Source organism: Callithrix jacchus, chromosome 6 (assembly GCF_049354715.1).
Source record: "Callithrix jacchus isolate 240 chromosome 6, calJac240_pri, whole genome shotgun sequence".
In the NCBI taxonomy this organism is placed as follows: Eukaryota; Metazoa; Chordata; class Mammalia; order Primates; family Cebidae; genus Callithrix; species Callithrix jacchus.
The window spans coordinates 54,675,000-54,688,163 of NC_133507.1; the positions used below are offsets into that span (position 1 = coordinate 54,675,000).

General features: G+C 44.8%; 1 long non-coding RNA gene across 2 annotated transcripts; it reads right to left on the bottom strand.

Moving 5' to 3' along the window:
• Positions 1 to 5,389: 5,389 nt before the first annotated feature.
• Positions 5,390 to 13,040, bottom strand: LOC118154554 (uncharacterized). 2 transcript variants are annotated; one of them, XR_004744575.3, is made up of 4 exons: positions 12,698 to 13,040; positions 11,290 to 11,394; positions 8,627 to 9,226; positions 5,390 to 8,521 (listed from the first exon to the last, which is right to left on the bottom strand). It is a non-coding gene; the product is annotated as an uncharacterized LOC118154554 (long non-coding RNA). The 2 variants fall into 2 exon arrangements; XR_013518871.1 differs by having other exon boundaries at positions 5,390 to 9,226.
• Between the last annotated feature and the right edge of the window lie 124 nt (positions 13,041 to 13,164).

A 13,164-nucleotide genomic window follows, 5' to 3' on the forward strand; every position in this document is an offset into this window, starting at 1 on the left:
GAGCATCCATCTGTGCCTTAAAATTACTTGTTTGCTTCCACTCTCAGGAGAGTCAGAATACCGGATTCCCGAGTCTCTGGGAGAAGGGTCACATGACAAGAAAGAGGGGGTTTCTTAAATCCATCCAGATCTGTGGGGAGGGACTTGTGGAGGGACCAAGGGGCTCTACTGGAAATAAGACCTGAGTGACATCTTTTGAATACCTCTGGCCTCAGAATAAAGCGATGATGTTCCTAGACCCAGAGGCCTTGAGCAGACAGAAGCTGGCCTCTGACTGTTAATCCTCAGAGTCCTCGTAATTCACCCACAGAGCAGGGCGCTGAAATCAGCAGAACATGTGGACTCTGAGAGCATCCAGCCCCCTGTTGTCCCCAGAATCCCACCTTCCTGATGACATCCAGGTGTGTCATCCTTCCACGGGTCTGATTAGCTGTAGAATGTGGTATTTCCATGTTCCCAGGATTCATCTGAGTTAACTCTGCTGCTAATTGGATTTGTATCTGGCAGTGGTGACATCAAAAAAAAAAGATTTTGTAGTCAATTAGGTTTCCCTGGAACACACAGGAAGGGGTTGTCCTGTTAGCAGTGAGGTGTCTCTACCTTAATGAGCTGCCCCAGACAAAGGCACAAAACGACATTATCGTCCCTGAGTACCTGTCTTTAGCAGCTTCTGTTGAACAAGGGCTGAGCTGGATCTGGGCACACGTGAGCTGGCTTTACTGCACTCTCAAATCGCCTGCTTCCCTGGGAACACATCTGAATGTGATCAGGTGCATTAGAGCCACTTTAAAAAATCATCCCCAAGGAAATGAAATGCACAAATGGTATTCCTGCAGCCTAATCACCGAGGGCTTGGTTTAACTGCACCAAAGTCAGGAAATGGCCACATACAAAGCCAGTTACAGCCCCCACTGCCCCCATAACCCAGCCACATGGCACACACCTGGAGGCAAGGAAGTGGAATTCTTCCTGCAAGGTTTTTTTCAGGTCTAGAACAAATTATTCTTCAAATGTCTTAACATCCTGAGTGTGGGTGGAAGTGATGCTTAGTTATATCTTATGGAAAAGATGGCGTATTTTAGAGCAGAATCATCGAGCTGGCTGGGGACTGCAGGAAGGGCCGATGGTCACAGGGAAAACAGCAAGGCTACGGCTTTTTTTTCCCCTTTGGGTCTTGGTGGGTCACGTTCTGCCCCTTTTTAGAATACTGGGGGTTTCCAATCTCTGCCCCAAAGATCTGGAGGCACTTCCTGCTCAAAGGAAAGTGGAAAGGCAGGGAGAGTTCCATATTCATCACTCAGCAGCGGTCACACTGCCAGGACTGGGAGTGGTCTGGGAGGAAGTGGGCTCTCTCTGGGACAGTGGGGAGCCCCAAGAGGAGTGACCTTGTGAGGAAGTGGCTTTAGTCACAGGCAGCGGTGGGAGTGAGCCAGGCTGTGGTTAGTCCATGGTGAGGAGGGATTCCATTCAGGGGCGGGCAGCGCCCAGCATGCACTGTGCCAGGCCAGCCCCTGGGCCTGAGGTCAGCCTACACTGTGTTTGCCTTGAGGATCCCATGACCTTTCTGTAAATGTGACGCAATGTGGTCCGACCGCTCCTGCTGTGGGAACTGGAACTGCACATTTCCTGCCTTTCATCTTCAGTGTGTTAGGAACGCATATGTCAAAATAAGCGAACCACAGCACCGTCACCGGGGCGAGGGGCAGGGTTGTGGCTCTGGGAGAGCAGAGGGGGTGCCCAGCAAGCTGCGCCAAGAGAAGAGCCTGGGTGTGTTGTCTGTCCACACCAGGCCAAGCGAGTCTTCTTCTGGCTGAGGACAGGGGTGTTGCTCAGTCAAGGTGCACAGCCTGTGGGGGACATGTGTCTGGTTGACAGAACCAGATGGCTAATTCTGGGTTCTTTCTGGGTGACGCTGGGAAAGCTTCGCTGTGGAATTTTATCATTTGCTGGAGAGCGTGAGGCCCTCCCTTGATCTCCTGCCAGAGTGGGATTCTGGAAAAAAAGCTGGGCTTTGAAAAGGCAAATTTAGAGAGCATAAATGCAGACCATGAACACACCAAGCCTAATTTTTGGGTGATGACACTGATCTTTAAAGAATCAAACATGTTAGAATTATGCCCCAAAGCAGGGTATCCTTGTGCCATCTCCTTGGGGGTGGCAGGAAAGAAGGAAAGGGTGGGCACTTACCCTATTCCAATCCAGATGGAAGAACTGCCTTATTAAAGTGAGAACATTCAGACACCAAATACAGAGATGGTCCCAGCTCTTTGCAGAGCCCAGCATTGCCTGATTTGCTGAACGTTCTCCTTAATCCCAATTTGCTTTCTCTCTCCAGCCCCCACCCACCCCACATCTTCACTCCATCCCCACAGCTGGCACCAGATTTTCCCTTCAGCCTCTCATCCCTGAAGGCACAGCTGTTTCTCCCAGACACCAGGTCCAGTATAAAGATTCAGGCCACATGAGCTCCCAGGAAGCTCCCTGGAATGTCTCCCTTGGGTCTCTGACAACAACCTCTTATTTCTAAAACCGGCTTCCCAGTTCTTTCTTTGAATGATTCTCTCCTAATTCCCTTGCTCTCACTTTCTAAGCTTGCTTCCTCTGGCTCTTTCTTTGCCCTTCCTAAGCCATATGGGAGGGGGGAGATGATCTGTCTCTGTCTCAGGGAGGAATTTCCATCTGCAAAGTATCAATCTGTATACATATGGTACAAGAAGAAGCTCTGGTTTAGGACAAAAGGGATACACAAATGCTGTGTCACTGGCAGGCTGGGGATGCTTGTCACAGAGCCAGGTGCTAGGAACAAGTCCTTAAGGTAACCATTCTAATCAATGGCAGGGTCCTCCTTAATCTGCACCGTGCCAATTCCCCTTCAGAATAGAAATGGCCATAGAAGTACACGCCTCCAAATTTTCCAAGTATTTTTCTCTAGGAAACAGGAGCCAAAGATCAGTCTCCAGGACTGATATTTATGTATTTAGAAGGCAGAGCTTGCGGGGCCCTCTGAGAGGCATCAGCCACTTCGACTTTAATGCAGGGTTAACTGCATCAGGTCTGGAACTGGCCTGGCTAGAACAAAGACTATCACAGCCCCATCTCAAATTAGGGATGCCTTGTGGTGCATTTTTTCCCACCCAAAGTGTATCCTGAAAGCCCCCATCCTAGGAGCAAGGAGGAAAACATCGGGACAGCAGCTGTTGATCCAGGACAAGGCGGGCCCAGGCATCCTCTGTCCCTTCAGTTCAGTAAGAGTCTCATGCTCCGAAAGGTTCCTCATGCCTGCCTGCACTCCCCGTTTCTAAAAAAGTGGGTACAGGGTGGAAAGAGGATAGAGGCAAGGCTGTGTGTGCTGTTTTACAAGTCATCACAAGGAAGCTGAGAAGGCCCTGGGACCCTGTCTCCTGCTCTCTTAGCTCAGGTTCCCAGCACCAGCGAAAACTGCCTTTATTGTTTTTGAAACAAAAAATAAGCATCATAAAGTCAACTTTCACCAAAACAACTTTAAATACTTCGGAAAACAACTTTACAGAAAACCAGAAAAGAACTAGACTACACGAAATTGGTGCAACCACTAAGAAAGAAAACAGGTTTTATTCCTGTGATTCTTTTTGCACAGATTGGGAGGAGGGGAATAAAGGCATTGCATAGAGTTCAGTTAGGAGGCCGAATATCTGGAACTGTATGGAATTTCCCCTGATTCCAGTAGGACACAAGCCCTCTGAAGGGCACTGTCTCTGATGTTGCTGGAGGACATCTCACGTTCGCTGAATTCTTCTCCTTGCTCCCGAGTCATCCCTCGGAGATGTACTCCTCAAAAGTGCCTGCTGGTGGCGCTGTAACGGCAGTGGATGAATGCCTCCCCCAGGGGCCCAGGGACTGCTCACAGGAGCCACAGACAGCCCTCTTCTTTGAGGTCTGGTATTTTAAGCGTTCGTGTGAATTTTGCATTTATATTTACTTTCACAGCAAAATCAAACTTTATATTGTTCATTGGTTGAACTTGTCTCTAGTCCTGGCAGTGGACCACATAAAGACAGAAACTAGAAATCTGGACCAAGGGCGAGGGCAGAAACTCTCACAGGACTAGGACTGGATCTGAGCAAGGCAGTGTTACCACAGTGGGCAGGTGAGGGGCAAGGAGTGCAGTGGAGGGTGTAAATGGTGATCCCAGTCAGAGGCAGGGACTCAGGCACCAGGAGCTGGGAGGTGCCGTGGCTAGGTCTGGAGAGTAACGGGGACAGCTTTGGGCGGATGCTCTCAGGACTCAGGGACCTGCTGGCCAGTGCAGGCTTAGCTGAGGAGGGAGGAGCTTCTCAATGGCTCTGCCCATGCTGGGCTCATCCATGCTTCTCAGGATCTCACCTGACAACAGGATGAGTCCCGTTCCCTTGGGCTGGAGGCTTCCTGTTCCTTCCCCAACAGTCCCTGGAGTTCCTGTGCAATGACACGGGACTTTAACAAGAGATGGGAGTAGGTTTCGGACTGCATCACCCAAAAGCCAGGCGGGGCTCCGTTCCAACACTTCTCAGGATGAGTGTCATCAGATTTTTTTTCTCAGCTGATTTCTAGCTGGAACTCTGACAGCTAAGCAGTCATACTCTGGGTTTACAAGTTGTTATTCTATCGCTGAAAGTATTCAACAACATTTGGGTTTTAGTCATAACATAGCTAATGCATAATTTTGTTTGATTTGCAGCAAATTAAAGAATTGGAGCACATTAAATAAACGGTTAAATTGATGAATTTATATTTTTTCAAGTCCAGGCAGATGCACTATGTTTACCCAGGATCTCCATGCCCCCACCCACGGACTGCCAAGGTGCCCAGAATTGTGACAAAACTAAGCTAGCACCACTAATGCACTGGTTGAGCCAGAGCACACAGAAGGGACATGTAGAAGTTGGCAATTTAAATAGTACTGATCATGGCCATATAATAGGCTAACAAGGCTAATGTACTTAAAATAATATGACAGATGAAGTAGTGCTTGAATAAAATTCAGCCTTAACTAGCCAATCTTTAAAAGTCTAGCTAAGTAATTAGGGAGCTGACACACATGTTTTAATTTGTTGTAAGGCCTCTGTAACAAAGAGGGAAGGTAAAACGTCATAAATATTCAACACAGCTACACTCTTTCCACTGAACCGCACAACGTTAAATCATTCTGTCACATACAAGGCCCATCTTCCTCATCCGTAATTAGCAAAGCCTTCCCAAGACCAAATTACATAGTGCTTAAGAAAATTATGAAAATGAGAATGTAAACAATAGGACGTTGGCCACAGCACTTGTCAAATGTACCCTGCGTATCACTGGCTTTCACTAAAGAAACCTGTTCGTGCGTTTATTAGTGTCAAAGACAAAATTACAACAGATTTAATTTAGAGATTTTAATTGGCTTTTATTTGCAAATCTAGAATATCGGGCAACACCTCACTGTACAAAATAGAATGAGTGTTCCCATGAGCCAAGCAGAGGATGTTGCTTTTATGGTCAGAAAGGGGTTGAGGCAGGCAGAAGCAGAGAACAAAAAGCGGACTGGTTGTTTCAAAGTTACTTTCCTCCTAAAGGCTGAAGCAGAGGGGACCTCCTCATCATGCTAGCTAAAACCGGCCTGTTTGGGGATTGGGCTGTTATCTCTCCTAATGTCTTGGAAGATAAACAACTTAGTTTTGGCTTGGTGGTGTGAATTTCAGCATGAGTGACGCCATTTTGGTTTGGTCTGTTTGGCCTAGTGCAGGAGCTCAGTCCAAATCAATGGCCTCCTGTAAATTTCATGTAACATTACAAGTTTTGGGACTAAAAGAGAGCATGCTTAGATTATTATCATGTATAGAGTCCTCACAGGCACATTTCACTGTGTATCAGAAATCCTTTATGAATTCTGTTTGATCTTTGCCAGACATTTACCCAAAAGGATTCAAAAGAGCTTATATGCTTTGGAACAGACTAATGGCTGTCTCCCAAATTACTAGCTCTTTGATATTTGGCCACTTTTTAGCCAAAAGGATATGCAAGTCTTTGTTAGAAAATCATACATTAATGATTAGTGGACAAATAACTACCATTGTCTTAAAAAACAGGAAAAGAAGAGAGGGAAGATTTGATTAAAAACTCCAACAGTATTTTAACATTTCTCGTATTGTCAGCTTTATGCTATTTCGAGAGCCCTGAGAAACTTCTCTTTGGCAGTTTTTTAGGAGAAAAGATTACTGCTTATCATTTTTCAGTGTGTAATGAATATTAACTATCCCAGCTAGTCATGAGGTTTCAAAGGCTAAATACAGTCACTGATCTGATTGCATTTTTTACACCAATGCAATTAATTCCACTAGAAGATGATAGGAAAATTTCATTATACAAAATGCATGAGAGGTGAAAACTAATGTTTCACTAAACTCTTTACCAAGGCTATCTATTATCGCTTTGAGGAAAAACACTTAAAAACAAAATTAAAATTTTTTAATTATCTGTGTCTCTGCTGAGAAAGATATTATAAAATACCATAATATTAGTGCAAATTTTTTTCCGAAGTGAATTCTTTATTAATTTCATTTTTGATCATTCTTGTGATAGTGTCAACAGAACAATCTTGTTTCAAATTAAAACTGATTAAAAGTTATTTAGGAAACACAAGTGAATAACAATGTTATAACTGTTAGCACCTCTCAGAATAGAAACTCAAGCAGCTGACAAAATGGAAGTTGAAAAACATTCATGGCTTTGACTATTCCAAATCACAGCAAAGTTCGCTTATGTAACCGAAATAAACCCAGGATCCTACACGGTCCAGTCTTGGCACTGGTTCAGTCCAGCAGAAAAATAGAATTGAAAACAAATCTTTCCTGCCTCTTGAGAAAATGCCAAAGGTAGGAGTACATTTGAAATATCCAACAAAGCGCCTCAAAAATCATGTTTGCACTCCTCACCCACTCTCCAGTTCTCTGGCCAATTATATCTCCTCCCTCCCTAGTCCCCCAACCTCTCCAGACACCCAGCCTGAGGCTTTTCTCTCTCAATTCTCCTTTCCCTCTGCCTCACTTCTTCACTTGTCATTGAACTTAGACTCCCAGGCTTCCTTAGTTTTCCTTCAGACTGTTGTTACCCAGACTGTGTGTAAAAGAAAAGTTCAAAATCTACGTTTTGCTCCCAGCAGGGGTACAGGAAGGGCACATCCTGTCCTGCACCACTCACTTTTCTTAGTTTGTGTCTGCCCCAGAGAATATGAGAAGCCGGCCATGGAAGAATTCTGCCATCAAAGCATTTCCTGCATTGATCAAGTGGTTGGCCCCGGAGCTGCCGTGGCCAAGGCCTGGCTTCGGTTCCTGTTGGCTCTGTATGGTCCTGTAGTCACAGCCCACGCTTATTTCTGCCAGGGGCCCACTGGGTCAAAAAGTACCCCAGAGACAAAGTATCCCTTGAGAGGAGGAGGCACAGATTTTTCTCCACCTTCTGAAAGGAAAGTTAAGAGAAAGATTACATATATACTTTAATGTACACACACATATATTTTATTTATTTTTATTTTTTTGAGACAGAGTTTCGCTCTTGTTACCCAGGCTGGAGTGCAATGGCGTGATCTCGGCTCACCACAACCTCCACCTCCTGGGTTCAGGCAATTCTCCTGCCTCAGCCTCCTGAGTAGCTGGGATTACAGGTACGCACCACCATGCCCAGCTAATTTTTTGATTTTTAGTAGAGATGGGGTTTTACCATGTTGACCAGGATGCTCTCGATCTCTTGACCTCGTGCTCCACCTGCCTCGGCCTCCCAAAGTGCTGGGATTACAGGCTTGAGCCACCGCGCCCGGCCACATATATTTTAAAAGTTACAGCACAGCTGTTCTAGATGAAGGAAGGGTGGGAAGCAGGGAGCACCACCTTTTCGGCCACTCCTCCCTGTCCGCCATCCCTCCTTCTTCCCTTCGCTCATGGCCACCTCAGAAGGGCTTCTTGGAGCACCATTTGAACCATGAATGTAGTGGACAGAGCACTGTGTTTAGAATCAGAATTATCAGATTCCCCTCCTGGTTCTTGTACCTAAGTGAGCTCAGACACATGACGTATGTCACGTGCACAGCTAAGCTGCCGCAGGAATGAGGCGGTGGACAACAGGATCGCGATATAGGGTGATCTCCCCTCTACCATTAGACTAAAAGAAAGAGGGAGAGTGTGAAGCAGGACGGGACAAATTCATCCCTGCCCCTGGAAGAAACAGCACCAAGGTAGAGGGGACCCATGATGAGTGGTCAGCAACCTCTTTGTAATAAGAAGCCTTTGTGTAATCCAGTGATAACAAACCCAGTCATGACTACAGACTGTCAGCCTGATTGCATGGCACTGAGCTTGGCTAAAACAAAACAAAACAGAAGAAACTGACGATTCCAGACAGACTGAGACCTGACAGAGGCAGGTCATCTGGTGTGAACCGGATGAAATCTCATGCCTGAAGAAGCCTGGATATGCACATCAACTGCCTTTGGCTCTTCAGCTCTCCGGTGCAATTACTCGGAACTGTAAGTCTGTGAAATTGAAAAGCAAAGTTGGGCTCTTTCAGGGCCTGAGCGTTGACCCCCCTTTTTGACTCTTCTGAAGAGCATCTGCAGTTCCTGGGATACTCTACTCACCCAAAAGGGCCTGTTGGGCTGGCTTGCTGGCGTTTCCAAAACACAGGTCCTGGAGGCACAGCAGGAGAGACACCTGTTCTGGAGAGGGCCTCCAGTGCTCGGCCGCCACTTTAACAACCATTTGTTGCCACCTGCTGGCCATTGGACCAAGGCACTCCATGCTGGAAACAAGAGTATGGCTGAGTTAGCCAGGCCCCAGAGAGCTGCACCCAAATGCAGTCAGACTGTGTCTTCTCCAAAGTGATCTTGGGAGGATCCACAATTATTCCATTAATTAAGGCACACAAGAAGGTGGACTTTTATAAAAGAGATATACCTCATTCATGCATTAATTAGTCAACTGCAAATACTTTCGGAGCTGCATACCAGGTACCCTGCATGGCACTGGGCGTGACTGACAGTCACATTTTATTTTATCCCCAAATGACATTATCTAGTGTGATCTTCTACCCTGTTCGTTGGATTGAGCTTTCCATCCGCTCGTTCCCTCATCAGCAGTTATTTACTGACTGCCTGCTGCATGACAAGCTGTCAGCCAGGAGCTCAGGATACGGCGGTGAGCAGAAACAGGTGTCATCTCTGCACTCACTGCGTTGGAGTCTAGTGGGAAAAACAGACATTAATCAGATAATCACACAAATAAATGTAACATATGCAACCATGACAGGTATAATAGAAAAATATAACTGTGAGAAGAGCAGGTCTGAAAGACGTTGGTTGATTCTAAAATGGAGATTTAGTTACTTGATGTGCATTCAAATTATTTAACATGTTTTCATTTTCTTTTCTTTTTTTGAGATGAAGTCTCACTCTGACACCCAGGTTGGAGTGCAGTGGGGTGATCCTGGCTCACTGAAACCTCCGTCTCCCAGGGTCAAGTGATTCTCCTGCCTCGGCCTCCCAAGTAGCTGGGATTGCAGGTGTGCACCACCATGATGCCCACCAGGCTGATTTTTGTATTAGTAGTAGGGACGGGGTTTCACCATGCTGGCCAGGCCAGTTTAGAACTCCTGACCTCGCAATCCACCTGCCTTGGCCTCCTAGAGTGCTGGAATTACAAGCGTGAGCCACCATGCCTGGCCTCATGTTTTTATTTTCTGACCCAGCACTTCTACTCTTAGAAGTTCATCCTAAGGCAATAGTTAGAAAATTGGGCTGATTTCTATGTATAAGGATGTCCACTGCATAATTATTTATAAAAGCAAACATTAAAAATAAAAAATGAAAATGTCCAATAAGAAATTGGTTAACAAATTATAATACGTTAAAAAAATAAAACATTAAAAATGAAAATGGGCCAGATGTGGCAGCTCACGCCTGTAATCTCAGGACTTTGATAGGCCAAGGTGGATGCATCACCTGAGGTCAGGAGTTTGAGACCAGTCTGGCCAACATGGTAAAACCCTGTCTCTACTGAAAATACAAAAAATTAGCCACGTGTGGTGGCACACGCTTGTAATCCCAGCTAGTAGGGAGACTCAGAGGAGAATCACCTGGGCCTGGGAAGCAGAAGCTGCAGTGAGCCGAGATCACACCACTGCACTTTAGCCTGAACAACAAAGACAGAAGGAAGGAAGGGAGAAAGGGAGGGAGGGAGGGAGGGGGGGAAGAAGGGAAAGAGGGAGCGAGGGAAGAAGGAAGGAAGGAAGGAAGGAAGGAAGGAAGGAAGGAAGGAAGGAAGGAAGGAAGGAAGGAAGGAACGGAGGGAAGAAGGGAAAGAGGGAGGGAGGGAAGGAAGGAAGGAAGGAAGGAAGGGAGGGAGGGAGGGAGGGAGGGAGGGAGGAAGGCAGGCAGGCAGGCAAGCATATATGGTAAATCCCATTTGAAACTTTTTTTTTTTTTTGAGACTAAGTTTTGCTCTTGTTGCCCAGGCTGGAGTACAATGGCGTGATCTCGGCTCACCACAACCTCTGCCTTCTGGGTTCAGGCAATTCTCCTGCCTCAGCCTCTTGAGTAGCTGGGATTATAGGCACGTGCCACTATGCCCAGCTAATTTTTTGTATTTTTAGTAGAGACGGGGTTTCACCATGTTGGCCAGGATGATCTCGATCTCTTGACCTCGTGATCCACCCGCCTCAGCCTCCCAAAGTGCTGGGATTACAGGCATGAGCCACGGTGCCTGGCCTTGAAACTTTTTTTTTTGAGACGGAGTCTCACTCTGTTGCCCAGGCTGGAATGCACTGGTGCTATCACAGTTCACTGTAACTTCCAACTCCTGGCCTTAAGCAATCATTCTCCCTTGGCCTCCCAAAGTGCTGGGATTACAGGAGTGAGCCAGCCTCCAGCATTTTAATGTTAGTGCTCTTCTCTTCTCTGCCTATACTGATTTATTTGACCTTATCCTGTTGTGGCTTTAAATGACATCTACTCTAGATCTCCTAACTACTGACTCACAAATCCAACTGCCTGCTCACATTTCTAATAACCGTCTCCAGTTAATCACGTCCCAAGCAGAACCCTTGAATTTCCTGCCTTTAAACCTGCTCATCCACGGTAGTACTTAATCCACTGGTTGGCATTTAAATCCTTCCTTATGCTCAAGCCAAAACCCTACAAATCATCTTTAACGCCTCCCTTTTTCTTGCATCCTAGATCAAATCCTTCAGGAAATCCCGTTAACCCTCATGTCAAAAATACATTTCCCAAATCTAATGACTTCTTACCATCTTCACTGCAACCACTGTGGTCCAGTTCATCACCATGTACCTCAGGGATTACTGCAGTGGTAGCTCCTACTGCATGGTGTCCTCACAGCAGCCAGCGTCGACCTTTGACAGCATAAGTCAGATGGTGTCACCCAGCAGCTCAAGACACTGCAGAGGCTCTTCATCTCACAGAGAATCAAAGTCGAGAATGCATGTTGCGTCCTCCTTTCCCTGGGCTGCTCCCTGATCTCATCTCCTAGGGTTTTCCCCATCTCTTACCCTGCTCCAACCCCTGGCTTCCTGGTTATGCCCGAGCACACCAGTCCCATTCTCCTTGGGGACTCTGTGTTGCTGCTTACTCTGCCTGCAATGCTCCTGCCACAGATATCTATCTGCATCTCCTTCAAATGCCACCTCCTCAGTGAAGCCCACCCTACCTGCTGTGTTTAAATTGCAACCCCCTTTTAGCTGTCCTGGTCTCCTTTTATCCTGCTCTGCTTTTTCTATTTCCTATAGCATTTTTTTACCTGACACATTAAACAATTTACTTATTAGGTATAACAATTTACTTATATAAATTACATATGTTATTTATATAAAATATATAACAAAAAGATATATATTTTTATATAAATAAAAATGATATATACATCTTTTTTACAATTTATACATTATGTAACATATATATGTAACTATATATACTATAATACATAGTATATATGGCATAATATATGCATGTATACAAGTATAATATATAACATAGATGCATTATACATTATATATAACATATATAACACATATAATATCAATTATAATGTATCATATATTACATAATTATAATATTATATATTATAAAATTATGCAATTAGTATGTATGTAATATATAATACAATACATATATAACACATATGTTATTCATTAACATTTATATTATATAACATATGTTATATTTTATATAATACATGAATACATTGTTAAAAGGATATACATCTTATTTATATATTATGTGACATATATAATGTATAAATATATGTTATATAACATGTATAATATATAAATACATTGTAATATATATATTTTTTAATTGTCCATCGCCTCCAATTAGAATGCATTTTTCCTGAGGACTAGGAATATTTGTTTGCTGTATTTATTGATATATTCCAAATGCCTAGAACACTGCTTGGCACATAGCAAAACCCAGTGAAAAAATGTTCAGTGAATGAATGGATGGAATGCATAGAAGAAGGGTCTGAACAGACACAAACTAAAACATAAAGATAAATATTTCTGGGTAGAAGACAGTGGGTCATTTCATTCATCTGTTCTCTAAATTCTCTATAATAAATTCAAATTACTTGAATAATACACTTTTAAATGAAAAAAGTACATTACTCCAGAGGATAGTATGAATAGCGGTTGTACTCACTTTTTTAAGTCTGCAGTTTCAACTGTTCACCTTTAGAAGAGACGTGATAAGATGGTGGAAATGCTGGGGAGAGCCTCCAATAGCATCACTGTAAAGACGCTGTGCCAGGCAGCAGGACAAATTCTGTTTTGTGTTGAGGTCCCCCTGACCCTGAAGGGAGTGTACTTGAGAGGTGGCAGAGTGGGGAGATGAGACAGAGAGGGACAGGAAATCAATAAAGGGAGGGTTATTGAGCCATTTCCAGCATGAATCACAGGGACTCACTCTCACAGAGCAGCAGTGCAGGGCACGCTTGGGAGTTACCCAGTCCAAGGGGTGAGGGAGTGGGAATATTTATCCTCGGACATCGGTTGAGGCCTGTTTCTGGAGGCAGCAACATTTTTACATTTCCGGCTTGTTCCTTGTGTTACTATTGCAGAAAAGAAAAAAAGAAAATAATCCCTCGGGCAGAGGGTTGCAGGCATTGG